This window comes from Diadema antillarum, unplaced genomic scaffold, assembly GCF_040938485.1.
Source record: "Diadema antillarum isolate AM-2024a unplaced genomic scaffold, OU_Dant_1.0 seq00000978_RagTag, whole genome shotgun sequence".
Lineage (NCBI taxonomy): Eukaryota > Metazoa > Echinodermata > Echinoidea > Diadematoida > Diadematidae > Diadema > Diadema antillarum.
In genome coordinates this window covers 3,032-25,848 of record NW_027271818.1, presented here as the reverse complement: position 1 = coordinate 25,848, position 22,817 = coordinate 3,032, and the positions used below count along the sequence as shown (strand labels likewise).

The window sequence follows — 22,817 nt, the reverse complement described above, 5'->3', positions numbered from 1 at the left end:
AGAAAGGTATCATTTGAAGGGTTATAGATCATACATCCTCTCGGTTCATATGTATGCATCTTTTTATTTCCATTTTTGGACAGATGAAACCTAAATTCATTTTCAGATAAAGGAACCTTTGATTTAACAAAACTTATTTCATTGTTGGATTAACCAACCTTCCAAGTAATGAACCTTATTCCATTTTCAGATGGTAACAAACCTTCAGAAGCCTTATTTCCTTTCTGGATTAACCATCCTTCAGATTTACAAACCTTTTGAATAATGTCACAAATGTTTGAGGTTAACATCTAGGTATATGGATTTTGTGTGTTTCAGAATAACAAACCTTATTTCATTTTGGATCAATTGACATACTTTTTGAATAACATACATCATTCCATTTCACATTCTCTTTGCTGTGATTTTATTTGATACTAAAGGAGACTGTAGTCTAGTGGTTAATGTCTTGTGGATCTTGTACAAGAGGTCCTTGGTTCAATTCTAGCCTATGTAACACATACATTTATACACAAGGAATATTTGCTCATGAATTAATGTCTATGTCCTGGGATATTAATGAATACCTGACGATGCTGGGGGAAATGATAAAGGAAATTAGGTCTTCAAGAGGAACTGAGCTAAAGTGGTGACGCAACCCTCCGTACATATTTTTATCGACTATATTTTTAAATGAGAGGTAAATGCAGCACATTCAAGAAACCAAAGGCTAAAAAATTGTCATGTACACAAATTCTGAATCGTTGGGTCTCTTCAAGCCTTGTATGCAAAGTAAACAGCCTGAAAAGACAGTTGAAGAAATTAACCTCGAGATCTTCAACCCCTGTACTGGTTTTCTTTGTCACGATGGAATGATAATCTGAGAGCAATCCATGTTGACTATTGTGGAAGTTCAAGTGACACGATATCACAAACTTTCATGAGTAAAACTTATTAAACTACGTATGCACAAAATCGATCAGAAAAAAAAAAAAATCTGCCTCAGACAAATTCTCTGGAAAAAAAGAAGACCCATTGAAAGAAATAGATGTAGATGCAGAATAATAAAGTAAAGTTGTTCTGATCTGAAAATATCAGATAATTTGAAACTGAAGGGGTATCAAAGATGTCTGAAAGTAGGACTTTAAAAAAAAATCTTCAGCACAAAAATAAAAGATAACTGTGAGAACTGCTTGAATGGATCACTGAGAAAGCTGCCCACGCAAACGCAGGTAAAATGAGTAGGCGGTTGCCTCCAAAATAGCACGATGATTTACGTGTTATGCTAATCGTGCTCTTTGGATGTGCCATATACTGTCTGGTATCTCAGAGAGGGTTTCTGCCCACAATCTTAATTGACTTTAGCTTTTACAGGCTCTATTTTTGTCGGGACTCCTTGGTCAAATTCCTTTGATTTTGTTTTGTATTTTTGTATTTACGCATATTTTTCACCCCCCCCCCCCCCCCCCCCCCCGGAAGTTCCTGTTGGCCGTCATTCAGAAAATATGACAACAGAACTACCGAAGCTGTCAAATTTCATTCATTTATTCCATAAAGCAGAAAAAGATGACTGTTTATTTTGAAGGTATCACGATTACAATATACATTATATATTCTCTCTTTTTATTTAACGAATCAGTTGAAAGCAACTTGCATCTAATAGGGAAATGTGTATTTATCATGCACTGATTTTTTTTCTCTTTATGACCTTTAATATAATAACTTTTCTGCTTTTATCCCTTTCAAAATACATTACAATACTTGAACCAGATTTGGAAGCCATGGGGGCAAGCTTCCTGTTTTTATATTTTTGTGTTGTTTTTTGGTGGGTTTTTTTTTTTGGGGGGGGGGGAACTTTTCCATGAACATGCAGATAAGGAATTATGTGCAGAAAAACTGGGGGAAAAAATCCAATTTTATTTTTATGATGACGAATATGTGGATTCTCTTGACTTCAATAAATTTTGCCTGTTCAAGCCAAAACATTAGGAGGTTTGATCAACACAAAGTGTATTCACAATGAAAACTTTTTGATTAATCACATATATACTGAGAAATTTGGTCTGACGCACTCGACAAATGGCATGGTAAGGACTAAACTTGTGGCACTTCCAGTGTTGAGGCATGAAAACATCAGTATATTTTGGGCAAATTTGCTGGAAGGGGCAATGAAAAGAAAGTGTTTTTATTTTTTAGATATCTGTCTAGTTTTGTTTTTGCCCAGGATGTCTCTTTTTTTTTTTGTAATGCTGTTGTGCAAAACACAACCAAGGTGAAAGATTTCTAAATTTAGAAGACGGTCCAAGAGCATAAAAAATATTAAAGTGAACTCTATACGTACATATTTGTTACTACTGAACCAAAGATATGCTTGTGTTATTCGTAAGAACTTGGCCATTAACCCTGTACTGCAAACAACACACACATTAAAGACTTGCTTTGTGCAAGGAGCGCAACATACGAATGTAGTCTATCACATAAACTTTGTTGTGCAAACACTTGAAGCACTCAACAGTTGATATGAATAATCTGTCACCCAAAAATCTAACTAAAAGAAAAGTATTTCCAATGAGAAACTAGTCAGTTATACAATACAAATAACAGTATACCACAGAGAAATAACTTAATTTGACAATGAATCCATCAAAATAATTTCATATAATGGAAGAGCAACCTGATTTTAATAGTTTGCTTCTTTCTGACCGTGTTACTACTCCAATAATCTAATGAAATCAGCATATATCCCGATTGGAACATTTTGTACCTCTAAATGCAAAACAAACCAGAGGTCTCAAGCTGAAAGGAGCATACATAATATCTGCATTTACATCTGCACCGCCTAGAAAAGAAGGTTGATAGTTTGTCATATACAATGTGTATATATAGTCCAAAGATATGAACTCTACTTTTAAAGTTTGCTGAAAGTTATTCAGCAAAAAGGGTGTATTTTACCCCCCTAAAACCTTCTGGATCATGAAGGAGGATGTTATTATCACACCCCTGTAGGCTGACCTACTTTCGAAAGCTGTCCCACCCACTGTAGCATGGGGGGAAAAAATGGTCTGAAAGCTCGAGAATTTGTGACATGGGGTGCGTTTACATCTAAATTTTGCCAGCAATCTCAACGAAAGACGAGTCTTCACGAGAGGTTATTAGTGCGTCTAAAGACTTTTCTGTTTGTATTGTCTATTTTTCATGAACGTTCACAGGTATACTAGTCCATACACTGCATCAAGGGATGGATGGAGTATACATGCATACAGTATGTCTGTGTGTGTGTGTGTGTGTGTGTGTCTGTGTGTGTGTGTGTGAGTGTGTGTGTGTGTTTATCGATCTTAACCTAATTTGTCTATTTCTAGATCTGACAAACACGTTCTACCAGCACTACAGGAGGATCACGGTCTTGGAGAGCATCCTGTGACCATAACAGTTCTAGTACACTCGCACGGAAACACAAAAGACAACAACAGGAATTCCGAAGCATAGCCTTCACATCCTACTAAGCAGGAAACAACATGAAAATACGAAACAAATACTGCCGAAGAAAACAGGATGGCATAGAATGGAGTAGCACGTACCAGTCACTCTTAAACAGCAGTCGAAAATTCCTGCAAGCTGAGACAAGTGAGCCGTCTGAGCACATAATATGTGCATACAAAATGTGAAGATCATCACACATCTTCAATCATTTCTATTTCTTTGTCATTCCAATGCATGTGGTTTGAACATGACTGGAGTTATTTTCCTCAATTTCACTTCTTCTCTCCACTAATTCGCATCTCACCTCGCAAATCTCATTTCTGATGCCAACATAGTTTTTAAAAAATCCAATTAAAGATAAGAAGTTGTACCACTCTGTAAGAGATCTCTTGCCATCATTCATATGAAATGCTCATTCCATTGCAATAAGGCTCCACACTAAATTTTTTTCTGATGGCCCATTTGGGCCACTAAAATCTTTGAATTTGAAATTTTGGTGGCAAAAAAAAAAAAAAAAAAAAATTTAGTGATCAGAAACAAAAGAAAATTTAAAAATCATCTTGAATTTTAGCTGCCTGATCGAGCCACAAAAAGATAGCATTTTGGGAAATTTGGTGACCCAACATCAATTCTTAGTGGCCCTGGGCCACCGGGCCACTGGACCACCAGACCACTGCTAATGTCAAGGGCAGCAAAATCAGACCATATCAGAGTTTAATAGATGATAATGATGATGACCTCTCTAGTCTTGTTGTTCAGTTTATTGCCGTAGGCCCCTCGAACCTATCTATACACCTCGGGCAGAATTGACTCAGTTTTCCAATATGATACAAAGAAGAATTTATTTAGTCCCATTCCATGTATCTAAATGAAACTTCCCACTAACTCAGTAAATTATTCTGCCAGCTTCCACTCTACCATTGTTAAACCCCAAACATGTTTTCCCCTGTGCAGTCTGCAGTTAACAGACACGCCTTGCAGCTTCACTCGGAGGAAATCAATGCATGCCTTGAACTCCTCGGCCAAACGCGATGTTTGCCAATGATGTGAACGCAGTCGGGGGCAAAAAGCGATGAAATTGCGTGATTTGGACAGCATTTTGGGTGGGTACCCTTCCCAGGGATCGCAATGATTTATTTGTGGGGGATATGGGTGATTGATGATACAGGAAACTGGCTGATTGACGAACAATTTGATTAAGATAATTCAAGAGTAGAGTGAGAGCGATTAGAAGTGACAGTGATTGCGGGCATGGATTATAATTGAAAACACGTTTTCTCCAATCCTTTCTTCTCTCTATCTCACATAAATCCGCACTGAAATTCGGAACAAACAAAGAAGTGTGACTTGCGAGTTGCGACAGTTGTCGGCACATTGTATGCCACTTCTTGTTATCGACGGCACAAGAAACAATATGCCTAGGATTGATGGAGAAATGCAAACGCCATATTGGTGTCATACGACAACAATCAAAGTCATTGTTTCCATGGCAATGACAAGTCATGCACTCTTAGCAAAATGATGTATGAACAAACAAATGAAAAGAAAATAACATGTGTATGCACACATATGTACCTATAGTAATTATAGACTATACATACATAAACATGTATGTACACTGTATACAGACAATGTTGTTCTAAAAGAGGAAAATTATGAATGATAATTGTTTGAATAATCTACAAATCACAATCATTGAAAAGATATGTTTTAAGCTGTTCCGTGAAGAGTGCAGGGTTATTCTGAGAATGAAGAACGCGGGGTACAGAGTTTTACAGGGATGGGTAGCTGTCAGCAAAAAACAAACAAAACCAACAAACAAACAAACAAACAAAATATACAAAAAAAAAAACTCTCACACTATCTCCTTCTCCTATGGTAGCAGTAGAAGCTGGAGGACTCAACTTTTCAAAGGGTTGCATGAGAATATCAGTTCAGAAACGTAGTGGGGAGAGAGACTGTGGACAGCATTAAAGGCGAGAAGTCGGACTTTAGAGAGGACTTGGGCTTTAATGGGCAGCCAGTGAAGTTCTTTCAAGGATGGGCATGATGCGGTTGCGCTTCTTGGATCTGTAAGCAAGTCGTGCTGCTGAATTTGGAATTCTTTGGTGTTTTGTCATATCCTTCAATATAAATCTGCGACTCCCATACAAGAGACTAATGTATAAATACATTGATTGATGTGGACATACCTTTTCAAGTGCAGCAGTATTGTGTCACTTCACTGTTTCTTGGTAATTGATGGACCTGCAGATTCAATCAGGAAGAGGAGCATTATAAATGACTTGCAAATTCTTTGAAAAAGAAAAATCCCCCAACCATCTACTGTACGTTGTGGAGTCAAACAAGTTTCCTGGTCTAACTTCCAGACTCTACTCGATAGATGTACTCATAGATACAGTATTCCCTCAACAAGGATAACTGTGGTTTTAAATCAAATAACAGTATTGATCGTGTCACCAATGAATTGTAGATGTTGTCTGAACCCCCAAGAATATACATTGTAGATAATAGAAAAAGTTACCTTGAAATGCAAAGTTACAGTATAATGCTATAATTACTCAAACGATTCGAATGACTCAAATGACTCAGTATTTCTTGTTCCCAGTTTACTTCAGCCCTGAAATTTGCTATTTTTGTTCTCAAACTCTGCACAGAGATTTGTGAAGTAAGACTAAGGTTTCACCATTCCAACATTGCATGATGTATACTTTGCCTTTCTGAGTCAATTGACCGATTCTGTGACGCGCTATGTGTATTTTTGGCACTGGGCGCAGCCATAGTGGGTGTCTCAGCCGACCCCCCCTTCCCACTCCCCACCCCTCTCCCTACATTAGCACGCGCGCAGAATGAAAAACTGCTTTAGCCAATGGGCGTCTCGTACTGAGTGCGCGAATGCTTGCTTAGTGCGCGAATCTTTGTTACAAGTGCGTGATAAACATGTTGCCCGGGGTGGGGGAGAGCAGGGGGGGTCGGCTGAGACACCCACTATGGCTGCGCCCAGTGCCATGAAATGTCTGCTGCCCTCAACGAACCCGAATCGGTCAATATGTTGGAAACAAATCTTTACAGGAAAAGCGAGTGTCAAGCCTTCAAATGGAGAGTATTGTGAAGAGGAATTCACCGGCATCAACCGCAAGTACTAAGTCCTTATAATGATTTAAAATTGAAGTCCTCATTTTTATTTGTTATAATTTATCTTATTTATGTTATGCTGAATCAAATGTGTTTTGTGTTTACCCATATGTACTGTACATGTGCATATGTCTGAAATGCCAAATGAAATAATAATAGTAATAGTAGTAGTAATAATAATAATAATAATAATAATAATAATAATAATAATAATAACAATAATAATAATAATAATAATAATAATAATATCGATAATAATAATAATAATAATAATAATAATAATAACAATAATAATGATCATAATAATAATAATAATAATGATAATAACAATAATATATTTGGTATGACAGAGTGTTGGGGATGAGGTTATCCATTCCACTAACAGGTTTGAAACCTTTCATTTTTTTTTTTAAAAAAGTTGGTCTGTGAGATGAATGCATTTCCTCTGGCTGTTAAACATTCATAAGAATACTAGTTCAAGAGCATCATTATCATGTTTCATTGCTTTCATTTCTCCAAGGGTTAATTCACATGTCACTGACACACTACTCATGCCTGCTAAGTTGGGCAAATCTTGAGCAGGCTTTGGACCCAATACTTACTTTTGGGCATTTCTATTGGGTATAAGGGTATATTTCAGGGATGTCAGGTTATTTTCTGTTTCCAATGTGCACTACCCCCAATAAATTTATGATCTTTGAGAACACTTAATGATGAGATAACTTTGCCCCCTAATTGCTTCAAACAAGCAATATATTAGAATTGATGGCAAAATGAAAATTTTGGGGCAAATTTATGTTACGCTGGACTGACATATGATCTTTAAGCACTAATTAACACATTACGGTCAAACAATAAATGATCACTGAAAATGTTGTTTTTCAACTGAATGGCTTTCGATTGACCAGAAAAGATAATAACAGCCCTCACAATCTATTGAACACTGTTTTATACCATTTCTAGACTTAGTGGTGAATGTAAGTTACATGTACATGGACTGACAAAAATGTAACAGTTTTGTTAGTCCACTGATACATGAAATGTAACTACTTTGCATCAAATTTCATTTACATTTTTGATGAATGCACTCATGTTGAACCACTTTTAATACAATGTATGTTGTAGTAATATTTCCCTTGAGAAGCATTTATTGTTATTCTTGATACTCAAAGGTCATTTAGAATGTCTGATGAAAATATATCGTATAAACTAAAGTCTTCAGTTTCCTTTCTTCAAAAACTTGCAAGTTCAGGGGGGCGTTTCATGAAGAAACTTGTCGGATAAAATGTCCGACAAGTCAGAAATATCCAAGTTTTGAGAAATTCTTTAGTCTGATTGGCTGAATTCTCTGAACTTGTCGGATATAAATGACTTGTCGGACATTTTATCCGACAAGTTCCTTCATGAAATGCCCCCCAGGTCTCCTTTGAGATAAAACAGATTTGCTATCACAGTATGGTTTTTTTTTAATGCATCGTACTTTGCAAATGCTTTTGTTTTTCAGGTGATCTGAATAAAGTACCAATGCCTCCTCCAGCTTTTTGGCTCGAGTGAGAGCAAAAGTTTGATCCAGTCTACAATGTACCACAACCAGGTAGGACAAGGGTAGTTAAGATAATGATTGTGTAGAGATTTATTTTGAACCGAATTTGTTTTCCCTTCGTTAAGCGAGCTCAGGCAGGTTTTATCTATTCCTATACCATCCACCATGTCACACCTCTTTCACAGAATGGTACACATCTCCATGTCCTACCAGTGCATGAGCCATTGTTCGAATTTCCCTCCATTTCTCCCGATTGGTTTCCCCTTTAATGAATATTTATTTGTGCAGCCATCCTTGTTTAGGAATCTACACACAGTTGAACCTCTCGTATCCGGACAAGTCGGGACCGGGGCTTATCCGGATAAGGGATTTGGCCGGATACGAGAGACTCAATGCTTTATACATGTACATATACATACACATGTACTGATGTAGCCCATTGTAGTACCACATGTAGTAATGTGTATACTGCAACCTTTTCATTGTTACACTAAGTAACAGACCCCAAAATAGAATTCGTGTTTGCAAGAATGAAATCATTTTCTTTTATAAATTCTTGGGATGATTTACCTAAATAATTATTAAGAAATGTATCAAGTATATGCAATTCATGTGTGTTTGTGTACTGTAGGAGTTCTCAAGGAGTTGGGAATCCCCCTTTCCTCCTGTAATTATTTTTAAAAAAATCACGGCGAGATTGCGTCCGTATAATAGAGAGATCCGGATAAAGGGAGGCCGGATAAGAGAGGTTCAACTGTGGATAAGAGAGGTTCAACTGTATATATGAGTCATGAATAGTACCGTAATTCACCCTCTCTAGAGATCCTTTGTTGAGCGTCTTGAATATTAAGATTCTTTGTTGATTTGTTTGCATATATGATGAATATTTATTGAATGTCAAGTGCTTGGACAAGAACCCTACAATAAAATTGCTGGGAAAAACAGTTCGCCAGCAGATCTCATCCAAGCAAGACCTCTGTGTCAGCTGTATCCTAGCTACTACCAAGTTGTACTGCCTTTAGCACTATGTGAGCGAAACCGAAGCCCTACAATTGCAAAAAAAGAAAAAAGAAAAAAAGAAAAGTGGTATTGTGCAACACTTGCAAACCTTTTCTAAAACATGAATTGACCCTCTAATACTGTAAAAGTGGATATTTTTGCACATCTAATTTTTCGCGCTCGGCCGGTGCCGGGTAAGATGAGTTTCACATGTTTTTAATTCCGCAGAATCAAGACATCAACTACTGGAACATATATATGGCAAGCAAAAATATTCATGTGTTTTTATTTTCGTGCTAATTTCTGGTTGCGCGAAAATTTCAACACCGCGAAAATTTCCACTTTTACAGTGATAATCCAGTCCTTAGAAATGAATAGTACCATGAGAAGATAGTCTCTAGGTTCTAGGCATGTACATACACGTACGTAAACGAAAATCATAAAAATATTTCCCTCTACATGTAGATATCTAACATAATCAACAATCATCACAAAGATGAGTTTTTAACACAGATTTGAATTCATCAAAATCTGTAATACATGAGCTTATTCCACAATGATGGTGCCCTTTTTCCAAAAGCCCTATCATCAGTAGGCTACCACCAAACATCTTGACACTCTTCTTGGATTTCACACTGATATTTCAGAGGAGATTCTTTGACTTTTGAACATAGGGAATCTAAATAATTGTACACTCTCTGAGTCTGAATTTATCATTCACTAGATCATTCCGCTAGAAATATCTGTGCTCCAGAAATACTCGGAAGATCTACATGTAGCAGGCAAAATTCTGTGATCTACGATGCATGTACTATTTCTTGTTTCACCAGCGCCGTGTTTCACTGCAAGAGCAGCGTGTGCGTGCGTACACCACGTACAGCTGTACCATCACCTTTCAATACACGCAACTCAACAACTGACTACATAACAGTTCAAGTTCAACACCAAGTCAACACGACCGGTCGACTCTCCCAAAGGTTGTAGTTGACTTGTGTATAATTTAAATGTTATGAAAGACAAGACAAATAATGACCTAAGACATGTGTGTCACATCATAGGCACATGATCCCACCACAACGAGCAACAACACGCACTGAAACAGACAATTCATTCTCAAACACCATATTCCCAAATCAGAGCCAGTGCACTCTCCGAAATTGTGCACATGTGGGACTGAGGAAATCAATTCAAGCGAACCGCAAGGCGTTGAAATTACCGTAAATTCCGGCCTCTGTGCCGAAACCCTGTCCGCAGCACTTCCACATGGAGCCCGCCTATCGATCTCTTCTCACTAACTTCGTTTAGATTCTTTTGATTCCCCATGCTGCAGGGGAAAAGGGTGGGGTAAATTAAGGTCTGTATACAAAGTACTAATGTAATGAATCATCGACTAAGGACTTACTCCACCCATCCACACACACATAACATTTTTACCCGCCCTCGCTCGCGATATCTCTACATGCTTGCTACTACTACTGTGCTGGATTTGTCCTTGTGTACGCAACGTGTGCGACTCTCTTGCGATCAGCTGATTCGAGTCGCGAGGCAGTAGTATCTGCCGCAGAGTATTATTTTGTCAACAAAAGGGTTAGATTAGTCTACACAATAGACCTAACTAAAGAGTTCCTGGTTGTTAGTAACTAAGATTTTTCTCAAAATATTCATAAATAACAAAGATAATTTGAATAAGATGCATCCTATTCCCTCTAATATAATGCCCTGTTTGATAATCAAGATATCGCTTTGTCTTTCTAAATGAACATAATTTCAATGAATGCTGACCGTAAAGAAAACACACACAAAGTACAGCCCTAGCTAGCTCTTTGTGCTTTTCTCCTAAATTAGTGCCATTCTGTATAAAAACAAAAGTGTATAATATGCAATAATCTCTATGACGTTTTATTTGATTGTACTCATAACTACAGACACTCATAATGCAATTTAGGCCAATATTCTCGAGGAAATGGTTTAAAAAACGCTAGCATCAAGCGGAGTTGTCTTCGCAGAAGACTACGAGATTGCTAACGCCCGTTCGACGCTAGTGATACGGGGGTGTGAAGTTGCTACAGTGACGACCTCGGGCGGAAAAACTGGACCTCAGAAGTCCCCAAAGTTTGAAATACGAGGGTAACTCTCCCACACCCACCCACCCACCTCCCCCCCCCCCCCCCCACACACACCACCTTTCTTTCTTTTTTTAATCTATGATGCTTCAAATAATCTTCCCATTGATGTTTTTTTTTTTTTTTCCAGAGGGGCCCACATTCTACAAGCTCTGTCTTTTTAGTGGGTCTCTCCATTTTTTCGATTATACATGTACTTCATTTCGACCACTTCTGTTTCTTTTTTACTACAATGTATAATTACTATAAGGTCCTTAGTTATTGTACAGTCTTCTCATTACATAATGTTCTGTTTACCTTATTCTCTGTTATCAAAGGAAGTGAAACATGTTTTGTCGAAAAAATGAAATAAACTTTTAAATTGAATTAAAAAAAAACAAATATGATAGAACATTGAAAGTTAAAGGGTGTGTACAGTTCTGGTCGAGGTGAGGATTTAGCTTTTAACGTTTTGCAAGATATTCAGAAACCACTCTATGAGATATCAAAGAGCATGCAATTCTAAGGGGTATCAAAAGTTTATTTGATGAAAATCGGTTTTGGAATGGCTGAGAAATCCAAAAACAAAGTGAAACAAAGAGATCCAAATAAAAGGCGTGGCCTGTCGCCTTTTATCATTATCACTTTTTTGGATATCTCGGCCACTTGAAAACCAATTTTCATCAAATAAACGTTGAATCCTACTTAAAATTACATGATCTTTCATATTTCATAAGAGGTTTCTTTTAATCTCACTAAGGAATGTTCCAAACATGAATCCCCACCTCAACCAGTACTGTACATTCCCTTTAACCAAAGAACATTTGAAGACATAAAAGCTGCCAGTAGTCTACAGACCTAGGTCCTATACATTCAACAAAAAAAGAAAGTAAACACTTTTTTCGAGCTCATATTTTTCATAAAAGATTTTGATGAAAATCGATGTATTATGTACCATATCAAAGGAAATTTAATGGGCTATCAAGTTAGTAGGTTAAAACAAAAGAAAACTTTACGCATGAGTGAACACATTCATTTTTGCCCGCCACGGTGTAAAAGTAAAAATTGCAAAAATTGACAAGTTGTCTTTTACTTGGCAATGGCCTTCAAGATAACAATGACAACAAAAAGCTAGTTTAACACAATGAGAGACATGAATGAAATAGCAAAAACAATTTTTTTTTGTTTTCTTTATCTCTTTATAACCTCAAATAAAAACAAAATGGGAAACTACTGGGAAAAATAAGAATTTTCTGTTAGCTTAAAGGTCAAACGACATAGGGAGTAATGGCATAAAAATGATAAAATAAACAGAATTTCTTTATTCTACCCTTTTTATTTAGTAATTTAAGAATTCATGAGATATATTTGAGAACCAAATATTATTTAGAAGTTTCCTAATTTGAAAACAAATTGAAATTTCTACCACTTTTGTTAATATTGCTTCTTGTCTTATTTCATTTGAATTTGGGTTTGACCCAAGATTCTTCATTTTTCTCACTTATTTTTGCCTTTTATTAGTATTTTTGGCTTCAAAGATGTTAAAGAGATCAAAGGTTTATTTTTGCAACTTAATTCATGTATCTAATTGTGTTGAATTTGTCTTTTGTTCTTATTGTTATTTGGAAGAGCAGTTGCGCATGAATGACAACTTGTTCATTTTTGCAATTTTTGCTTTTGTGCCTTGGAAGCGAAGAACAAAGATGTTCACTCATGCGTAAAGTTTCCCTTTTTGTTGACTTATTAGGCTGATAGCCAATTAAATCACCTTCAATATGGTATATAATGCATTAGCTTTAAGCAAAATATTAAATGAGAAATATAAACTTGAAAAAGTGTTTACTTTCTTTTTTTGCTGAGTGGTATGTAGCGTGCAGCAGCAGTAGTAGTTGATATGTAGCAGCAGTATAGCAGTTTAGTAATAGTTGTACTACATGTAGTATAGTCGTAAAAGTACGGGGAGTATCACTAGTATAGTAATATATAGCTAAATACTAGTATGTATCACAATCAAACCTCCTTGGTATAATGTAGAAGTTACAGTATTTGTGGTGGCTGTAAAAGTGACAACGATCAAAATGATTCTGCATTGATTGTAAACGCATGTGGGGAATATTTGTATTCAATGCAGTGTATAACAAAAATTGTTGAAAACAGTCATATTACTGTGCAATGCCATATTTGTACAATGTTAATGCAATTGCTGAGAACTGATGTACTCGTGAAGAAATGCCATACAGAGAATAAATCAAAATGAAATAAAATCATAATAAACGCAGTAATCAATGTCTCGCAAAGTGCCCTAAACTTGTTGATTGGAGGAAGCGTCAAATAAAAGGTTCGACAAATCGTACCAAACTCATTCCTTATCTGATTATTTCTCAGTTCTAGAACACCCTTATCAAACAAGAAACAATGTGATATCTAATATGAGTGTTTTAATGAGTAATACCAATCTAGGGAAACAATCAATGTCATATTCGGGACCTCATGGAATAACTTGCCAAAAGGATTAAGAACTATTACCAGTCGCAGAAGTTTTGGATGGGCATTACAACAGTATTTAATTGAGGAAATAGCAACTTGAAATTTAATTTCAGAAAAATTCATAAAGGTAATTGTTTTTCACTTTATTTATCTTAAGCTCACTTGATATTTGTATTTTTCTTCTTTTTTGTCATGGTTATTACTGTTTCTTCTTCTAAATATTGTATATGTGTTATAGTTTTTAAAGATAATCGTGAGAGATGTATATTTTCAGTCAATTTGCTGATATTGATTCTTGTAATCAACCTTATGGGGCTAACCTCGTTTAGCATTATGTCATTTGCTAGCACTCTTTACCAAGATGTTCTATAATATGTATGTGATTTATCAAAATATACGTATCAATAAAATTTTGTAATACATTCATTCATTCATTCATTCATTCATTTATTCATTCATTCATTCATTCATTCACTCATATGACTTAATACTATCTTGATGCACCGCTGTCATATAAATCTTCGTTTGATGATGTATAACACTTGTCTAAAACTGCGTGTTCATCTCTGACGTTATGGACAACAGGGGGTGTTTCATAAAGCTGTTCATAAACTTACGAACAACTTACGAGCGACTGGTGATCAGTTCTTGTGCTGAATTATGGAAATTCTGTTAAGTATAGCACATCAGAACTGATCACCAGTCGCTCGTAAGTTGTTCGTAACTTTACGAACAGCTTTATGAAACAAGGCCCAGAACTGCACAAGTAAAAATTTAAAATCCTGATATATTTGACTAATCATTTTTTTTTTTTCATCTTCCTCAGCCAGGAATAACACGGGACAGCAATGAAAGTATTATAACCACTGGATAGAAGATATTTGGCATTATGCCTATGGCATTTGAGATGATTTATCAGGAGTTTTTATTTTTGGTCGTTCATCTATGTATGCATAACCCTTAAATATCATAATCGCAGTGTATATATATTATTTCTGTTAGTATATATAACTATATGAGATAACGTAAACATTTGAGAGCTCATACGGGTTTGAAGGGAATTGGAACGTAAGTCAGAATGTCACTCTGTAAATGCATGACAAGATGAATGTACAGGTATCAAAGAGGCACTGATTCCCTTTTTAACCAACAGAAGAAAGCATCATTCCAATATCAATTAACTACGAATATTTCTATGCTATCATCAATCTACTTTCGATTTCTTACACGATAATTAATCTAAAATGTTGATTCAGTCATTTAGTTACTCTTTTACTTGTATGGGAATTCTATTTATGAAACATTTAAATATTTTAATATCAATTAACTAATATATTTACTAATATTTCTATGCTATTATCTACCTACTTTCTATTCCTTACACGATACTTAATCTAAAATGTTGATACATTCATTAGGTACTCTTTTACATGTATGGACATTATATTTATAAAACATTTAAACCGCGTGTGATCGAGCGCGTACTTGCAGGTTTCAGAGTACTACTGTGTATTATATAAGCTGTGATAATACATTGTATAATCTAAACAAAACGATGATTTATACCTACAGTGTTCTAGGTTCTTTGATTGATTTGCATATGTCAGCCAATTCCGTGCATTCATATCATTATGTCAATTTAATTAATATTACATTATCCCTCAAATGTTTAATTTTATGTGAAATTAACGGAATTGAAAATATAGCATTGCGAAGGTGCTGCCAGTTTGAGATCAAATTTCTTGTTTGTTTTACAAATCCTCACTTTGGCTTAGTTGATCTTTATAATTTGTCACATTTCATCATCATCACAATAGTTATCATTGTTTTTTTCTTCCTTTCCTCTTCTTACTACTATAAATGTTATCATTATTGTCGTTGTTATTATCCACGTGACTATTATTATTATCATTATTATTGTTATCATTATTATCATTATTATCATCATTATCATTATTATTATTATTGTTATTATTATCATTATTATTATTATTCATTATCACCGTTGTCCTTACTATAATTTTCAACGACAGAATCACATTATCATCATCAAAATCACTGTCATCAACAGTCATGTGATACTTTCAAATTGCTATTGGTTTAAAAGCAAAATTCTTTGCTAGTATGATATGTTTTTTATACATTTATATTCTTGTCGAAAATGAAAACGAATAAATGAAACGAAATGAAATGAAAATAATGAAATAATGCCATCCACTTTTTAAACGTCATGTTTGACATCGTATAAGTTTATATCACGTAAGTTTATAATCTTTCCCTTTCTTTCTTTATTTCTCTTTTTATTCCTTTCCTTTCTTTCTTTCTTTTTTTTCTATGCGTCCGTCTGCTGCTATTTGCACTTGCAACGCTATATAGTAGTTATCATTGGAATATATGATTCGCAAAGAGTGTCCATGAATGACTGAGGTAAGCTAATTTATGGAGAACATACGATAATATCATATCACCACGATACACTGCGTACTGCAATTTCCATTTATCATGAGGAACTGGAGGGAGGGAGGAAGCCGAGACGGATGGGGGGGGGGGGGGGGGTTTGTTGGAAAAATACATCTATAATGAAACTTATGCATGCGCACGTTTGTCTTTTTGCAGGTCTAAAGTTTATAGGAACAAATAGATAAAAATAGGACCCAACAACATGGTTCATTGCAAACAATGGTCTGATTTAATGCCATTTTACGATAGTCGGAACGTTTTGACGATCGGGAACCGCAAATAAAAAGAAATAATATAACAACCTATTATATTCACTGTATACCGAACGCACGATCACACGAGAGAAGTGTGTGCCGCTACAAACGTAGGGAGGCATAGCTGTATGGATAATGCGATGAAATGGTGCTCTCACTCTTCCTCTCTCTCGCTCGACACCAACAGGTTGTTGATGACGTCACGTATGAATATGATGCAGATAAGCGTTCGCTCATGACGCAATCAACTCATTGACTGGTTTCTCGGCTCTCCGCGGCGTGGATAAACAGGGATCAGCGTGCACGGTGGAAGTTGCATTAAGTCAGAACGTCACAACAAGGGTTATTAAGAATATATGTCTACCAACTGTATACGCACACAAGTGTTATTTATAGTCATTTTACTTTAAAATAACTCGATATTTCTAACTATACACTCGCACCCGTGAGGTTCGTTTTAGATACATCTCTTTGAACCTAATGAAGATATGTAAAGCGCGTAATCACTGCAAACAGATTACTGAGACGGATGTTATACTGGACGAGTGATTTATGAGATGGTAAAAATCTATTTCAGTATTGTCATTTTTATTTTATTTTCCTTCCCATCCGAAATTTCATCACGTTTGCGACACTAACAGAATACCAAGTATGACGCACCCAGCGACATATATCATAATTTCATATTTAGAGACGATGCAGATGTTGCTGTATAGTTTGATGCAAATATCATACTATTTATACTTCCGACTTCTGTCCGTTCTTGATATATATGTACTTTTTTTTCTTTTCTTTTTCTTATTTTCCGGTGGCTCGCTCATCTCATCCCAAATTCATTCAAAGGTCAACCTGTCAGTTCGTCCGTGATCGAACGTTTTATGATAATTTTATCTCGCGCAGCTAAAATCCCTTCTCCTCTTATACTGACAAGATGTTTATACTGACTTAGTTGTAAAGAGTACATTGTCCATTGCCTGTGATATATGCTGTGTATTTTCTACACTCCATATGATCTATTTCATTGCAAGACATTCATAGAGAAAGAAAATAAAATAACAACGGATTATGACGTGGAATCAAAGCAGACATTATACTCATTCAGAACAAAAGAAAGTGTGGTTCTTTGAAGATAATGTTTTCATTAGGCTTTGAATTCTTCTTCTTTTTTGACATGCCATCGCCATCTTCCTTTCTGTGAAATCTTTTCAAAAGCCTCGTCACCCTGGTCACAGGTCTTTAGCCAGGTAGAATCAATCAATCAATCAATCAATCAATCAATCAATCAATCAATCAATCAATCAATCAATCAATCAATCAATCAGTCAATCAATCAATCAATCAATCAATCAATCAATCAATCAATCAATCAATCAATCAATCAATCAATCAATCAAACAAACAAACAAACAAACAAAATAAACAACAACAACACCAAAACATCTGCACATGTGGATTTCTATACGAATGTAGATCCTGTATCTGAACGTTACAGGAAAATGACCTCAAAGGCAGTTCTGCGCCAACTCCGATTTGTTCTTCCACTACTCCGTTAGCTTCTGACTGGAGTAAAATAGGAACAGTAAAATGATGTAAAATGTAGGCTTACTATAGTAAAATGATGTGCTTTTAGGAATGAACCGTCCATCTCTCCACATCGGACGCTTCGGCGTATAGCTCCGTGTCAAACTTTGGCGGCCAGCTTAGGAGAACATCAGACCCTGTTCTGTGTCAACTTGCAAAGAAAGCATTTTAATTCTAATTCATCCACTCGTTCATGCATTATTTTGTAAGATGCAAAATTGTGTATTTCTCCCCGTTCAGCGCATCCATGAAACCCTTATGACTCCTTGGTTTCTTTGGAAATGGACAGTCCCTATAACTTGCCATCCTACCCACCTCATAACGTGCATCTTTGTTTTAGGCTACCAGCTAAATACTAATCCACACATTCCTTCGTGTGGATAACCACCCGAGCAAAGCAGAGTAGTCGTTCATAATGACCATTTATTTAATGTATTGTTATACATTGTACTATCATTATCGTCAATTTCATCATTATTATTTTCATAATCATTATCGTTATCATCATTACCCCAAATGATGATGATGATGATGATGAAGTCTTGTATAGCGCCGGTATCCGCCAAGTCAGGCGCTCATGGCGCTTGCTCCAAAATGAATACATAATTCAGCTTAAATTTCATGGGTGCACCGCTTGTGATATGACAGTTAAAACAAAAAGAAATAGTTCCAGGAAGTCATTGTCTCCAAATGTGTAAACATACATTCTTACACATTGGCTAGTTTTTCAATTAGAAGAGATGGGTCTTGAGGGTTGTTTTAAAAGATTCTGTGGTAAGAGCTCTGCGGATAGACTGTGGAAGGCCATTCCATATCTTTGCAGCAGCCACGCGGAATGAACGAGCTCCCCAAGAGTTGTGTGCTCTGTGTTCCACCAGCAGGTACTTGTCTGCAGAACGTAGATTTTCTCTTGCTGGGACATATGGCTCTAGTAGATCACATATATATGATGGAGAACTGCCATTCAGTGCCTTGTACACAACCAAACTAATCTTATACTCAATCCTCTGTTCAACACATAGCCAATGTAGCTTTGTCAGAAGAGAGTTGATGCTTGTACTCTTCCTGGACATGGTGACAACTCTAGCTGCGCTATTCTGCAGGCGCTGAAGTCTCTGTATTTGTGACTTATTAAGATAATACAATACTGAAATTCCCACTGGGATCAGAGTGGGTGGAGATATCATCCCTCCTTCAGATACTGCCAGGAATCTTGGAATCATTTTTGACTCTAATCTTTCCATGGAAAGCCACATCTTGGCTGTATCCAGAGCAGCTTTCTTAGCTCTCAGAAACATTGGCTTGAAATGATAACAATGAAAATATTTACTGATGAAGTGTGACAATGGTGACAATTTTGCATGACTATGATCACATGAACGTAATGATAGGTACTACATGTATAGGATTTACAATTCAAATTTGAGCAAGTTACGATACTAATTTACGATTCACAAAGGTGAACTTTTGAGTGGTTCCCTCCGTCTTCATCAAAAATTATCAACCCGCCGTTTATGATCACTTTTTCTTTTGTTATTTTCAGTACATGGAAATAATGTAGATTGTTGGTTTTTTCATCCTTTTGCATGTGTTTTCTTTTCTATGTAAGTCTATATGCCCGCTTTTGTTGTTGATGATAACGATATCAGTTTTATTCAATTCAATTAAATCCAATTCAATTCAATTCAACTGTTTCATACCACAGAGACTGTTAGGAAATTAAAATGTTTAGGTTGGGTAATGACAAGCTGCGGTGTGCTTTGCAATATCCTGCGTGTCGACGGGGAATTTTCTTTTCTCGCATTTTTATCTGTTTTCTCCCAGAGAATGAGACAGCAACGGTGGCAAATGAAACAGATGCAATGTACAGCTATAGCGTGATGTCACGGTGCGGAGGCACTCACCCCGGAGGAGAGTGACGGAAGTGGCTGGCGGAGGCGTAGACATAGCTACCGAACTCGAGGGGCTTAGACAACAATATTTCGTTTTCAAGATTTTTTTTTTTGTTTTCGTTTCTTTTTATGACTTTGTAAATAATTCGAGGAGGTAAGTGAAGTTGGGTCCCGCTGATGAACTATTGTGATGAAGAAAAAAGAAGCCAAATTTTGAATCAATGTATTGTGATATACTTTGTTCAGAGATAAGGCGAAATAACACGACTTTGTGTATGTAAACGAAATGTATGGAAACATAAAAGTATGGAAGCATAGTTTATATGGAAACATAAAGTATGGAAACATCCATGAAAGATATTGTTCTTTTTCTTATTTTTTTTTTTGCCCTGCTTGTGTGGAATCATGGGGGTTGAGACGTGACAGACCTTGATGGATGCGCATAATAATTTTTGCGCTAACTATGATAAACAGGGAGGTGTCGCCTCCTTGCTATAAAACAGATATCACCTTACGGAAGTTCCGATATGGGCACACACTGACGAAGCTAAAATAGTGACGGAAGTCGTTTTCTAGTTTCTCTTTCGCTATAATCAAAAGGAAGTATGTGACATATATATATATATATATATATATATATATATATATATATATATATATATCATATGAATTATATATATATATACCTCCGAACCGATTCACAAATAGAAAAATCGGTGTATGCAATAACGATGGGAAATTCAACAAGTAATTTTTTTCATGGATACTGCCATGATATTACTTATGATAATCTGTTATGTGCATATATACGTCTTAACATTGCGGATATTTCCTAAGACAGAAAAATAAAAAGAAAGAAAGAAAGAAAATAAATGAATAAAGAAGGAACATTGTACACATTAACATTTTATTACACATATACACATACAAAAATACATGGTGCTGGATATAACAAACAACATCTTGAGTGTTGCAGATCTATAACTCCTTTTAGGAATTCTTCCCTTGTTCTTATACCAACCTGTATTTTTGATGTTAACACAATTTTCTTCATAGAGTGTCATTATGGATTGGGAGTAAAACAAACAAACAAACAAACACATCGGGTTTATGACCAATATCAACGATTTGTTATACAATTTCAATGCGTGCGCATGTACGCGAATCTTCTTCTTGACAAATTCTTTAAACGAAATGAAGCCAAAATAATCCACTGCAGCAAATGATCACATAGGCGAAACAACTTTAACGATATTAATCCTTAAGTGGGAAGAGGTTAAAGGTGCTAAATGATTGACCAATATCACGATTTTCATAATGTGCCTACATGTTGTGCGACTGAGTACAGGTGTGGATGACATAATTACTTCATCTAATTTGAGTACCGATGTCATTAGCTCTTCCGTGAAAACCATGCATGATGAGAAACTTTCAAATTACCAAACTGACTCATTGTCTGTCTGGTGCGTTGTGTTCGCTTGGTTTGATTTGGTTTTCTTTCTATCTTTTTTTTTCTTGCTTTTTAAACAGGAAATTCATTGCAATGAAGTGGAATTTGAGAGGCGTTTCGCTCTTAGCTCGTGAAATCATCTTCATTGTATAAGAATGGTCTTCGTCCAGTGGTGTTCTCTCCCTCCCTCCCACTCTCCCCTCTCTCTCTCTCTCTCTCTCTCTCTCTCTCTCCCTCTCCATCTCCAGTTCCGTGGCGAATGTGCTCATTTTATTATGATAATCAGATTCGATTCGATTTGATTTGACAACAACAACAACAAAAAACAAACAAATCAAACAAACCAAAAAAACAAACAAACAAACAAACAAACAAACAAAAAACGTCTGAGAAATTCATTTTGGGATATATGAGAAAGGGAATATTAGGGAGTATGAAACATGTTTATGTAAACCTAGGATCGTCTTTCGCCAGTTTTACAGCAACAAAGGAACATTCCTTACTTTCATTAAAAATTCAGTCCATTATACTCACTTTTACGAAAACATTGAAAACTTAATTGTCTCTTTGCAAGTCAATCTGATTGATCTGTGTGCATTTCATTTATGTGCATATCAAGTTTATGATCTATATACAGTATGTTTATAATTATACGCTGTGGTACAATTGCAGGGCTTACACCTAATTCCTGCATGGTAATAATAACAATAATAATGATAATGATAATAATAATCATCGTCATCATCATCATCATCATCATCATCATAATAATAAAGATGATAAAGATGATGATGATGATTTGAATTGAATAATAAAAGAATTGACCAAAAAACAAACAAACCACAATTTGAATTGCAGGAGATCTTCATCTTAAATAATATCTCTTGTAACATAAGTGTAAAGACAGCTGAGGAGAGAGGGGAAAAGAAGGTATACAAAGCTTGGGAACATGAATTGCATGTTACTACTAGTTTGTGCCCGGGCACTATTAGTAAATATATATATATATATATATATATATATATATATATATATATATATTCATTTATTTATCTAATTATGAAGGGCAATGCTGGGCAATACCCTTTGGCTGTTGATGGCCTTTTTGATACCACTAAGTCGGAAGTTGTTTTGTGTGTGTAAGTGTTTTTCTTTTCTCTTTTCCTTTTTTTTTCTGTTCTGGCACCGCAAGTGTAATTAATTTGTTTGTTTACCACAAAGCAAAAATCCCTTTGACATATCCAGACGGCAATGCCCTTTAAAAAAATGCACTCTCGCCCTCGTAAATGTTGGCGCAATGATATTACTTCATGCGTGTGTTGGTAGCCTCTCTCGCCCCGACGCGTCGCTTACATATCTATACCCCTACGCGATTTTTGTTTTTCTCTGTGTGCGTATGAATACATTTCCGTATGTCTTAGCGTTTTTCTTTTTTCTGTTTCTATTTTTTCTTTT

The 22,817-nt window shown here is 35.9% G+C and overlaps 1 protein-coding gene across 1 annotated transcript in view; it reads right to left on the bottom strand.

Moving 5' to 3' along the window:
• The window catches only part of LOC139742061 (uncharacterized), a 42,622-nt gene extending 32,136 nt beyond the window's left edge, over nt 1-10,486 (bottom strand). Inside the window, exons 1-2 of the mRNA XM_071652622.1 lie at nt 10,353-10,486; nt 5,652-5,706 (exon numbers count right to left, since the gene is read on the bottom strand). The gene's annotated coding sequence lies outside the window, so the exon portion shown is untranslated. The remainder of the gene's footprint in view (nt 1-5,651; nt 5,707-10,352) is intronic.
• Nucleotides 10,487-22,817: the final 12,331 nt, after the last annotated feature.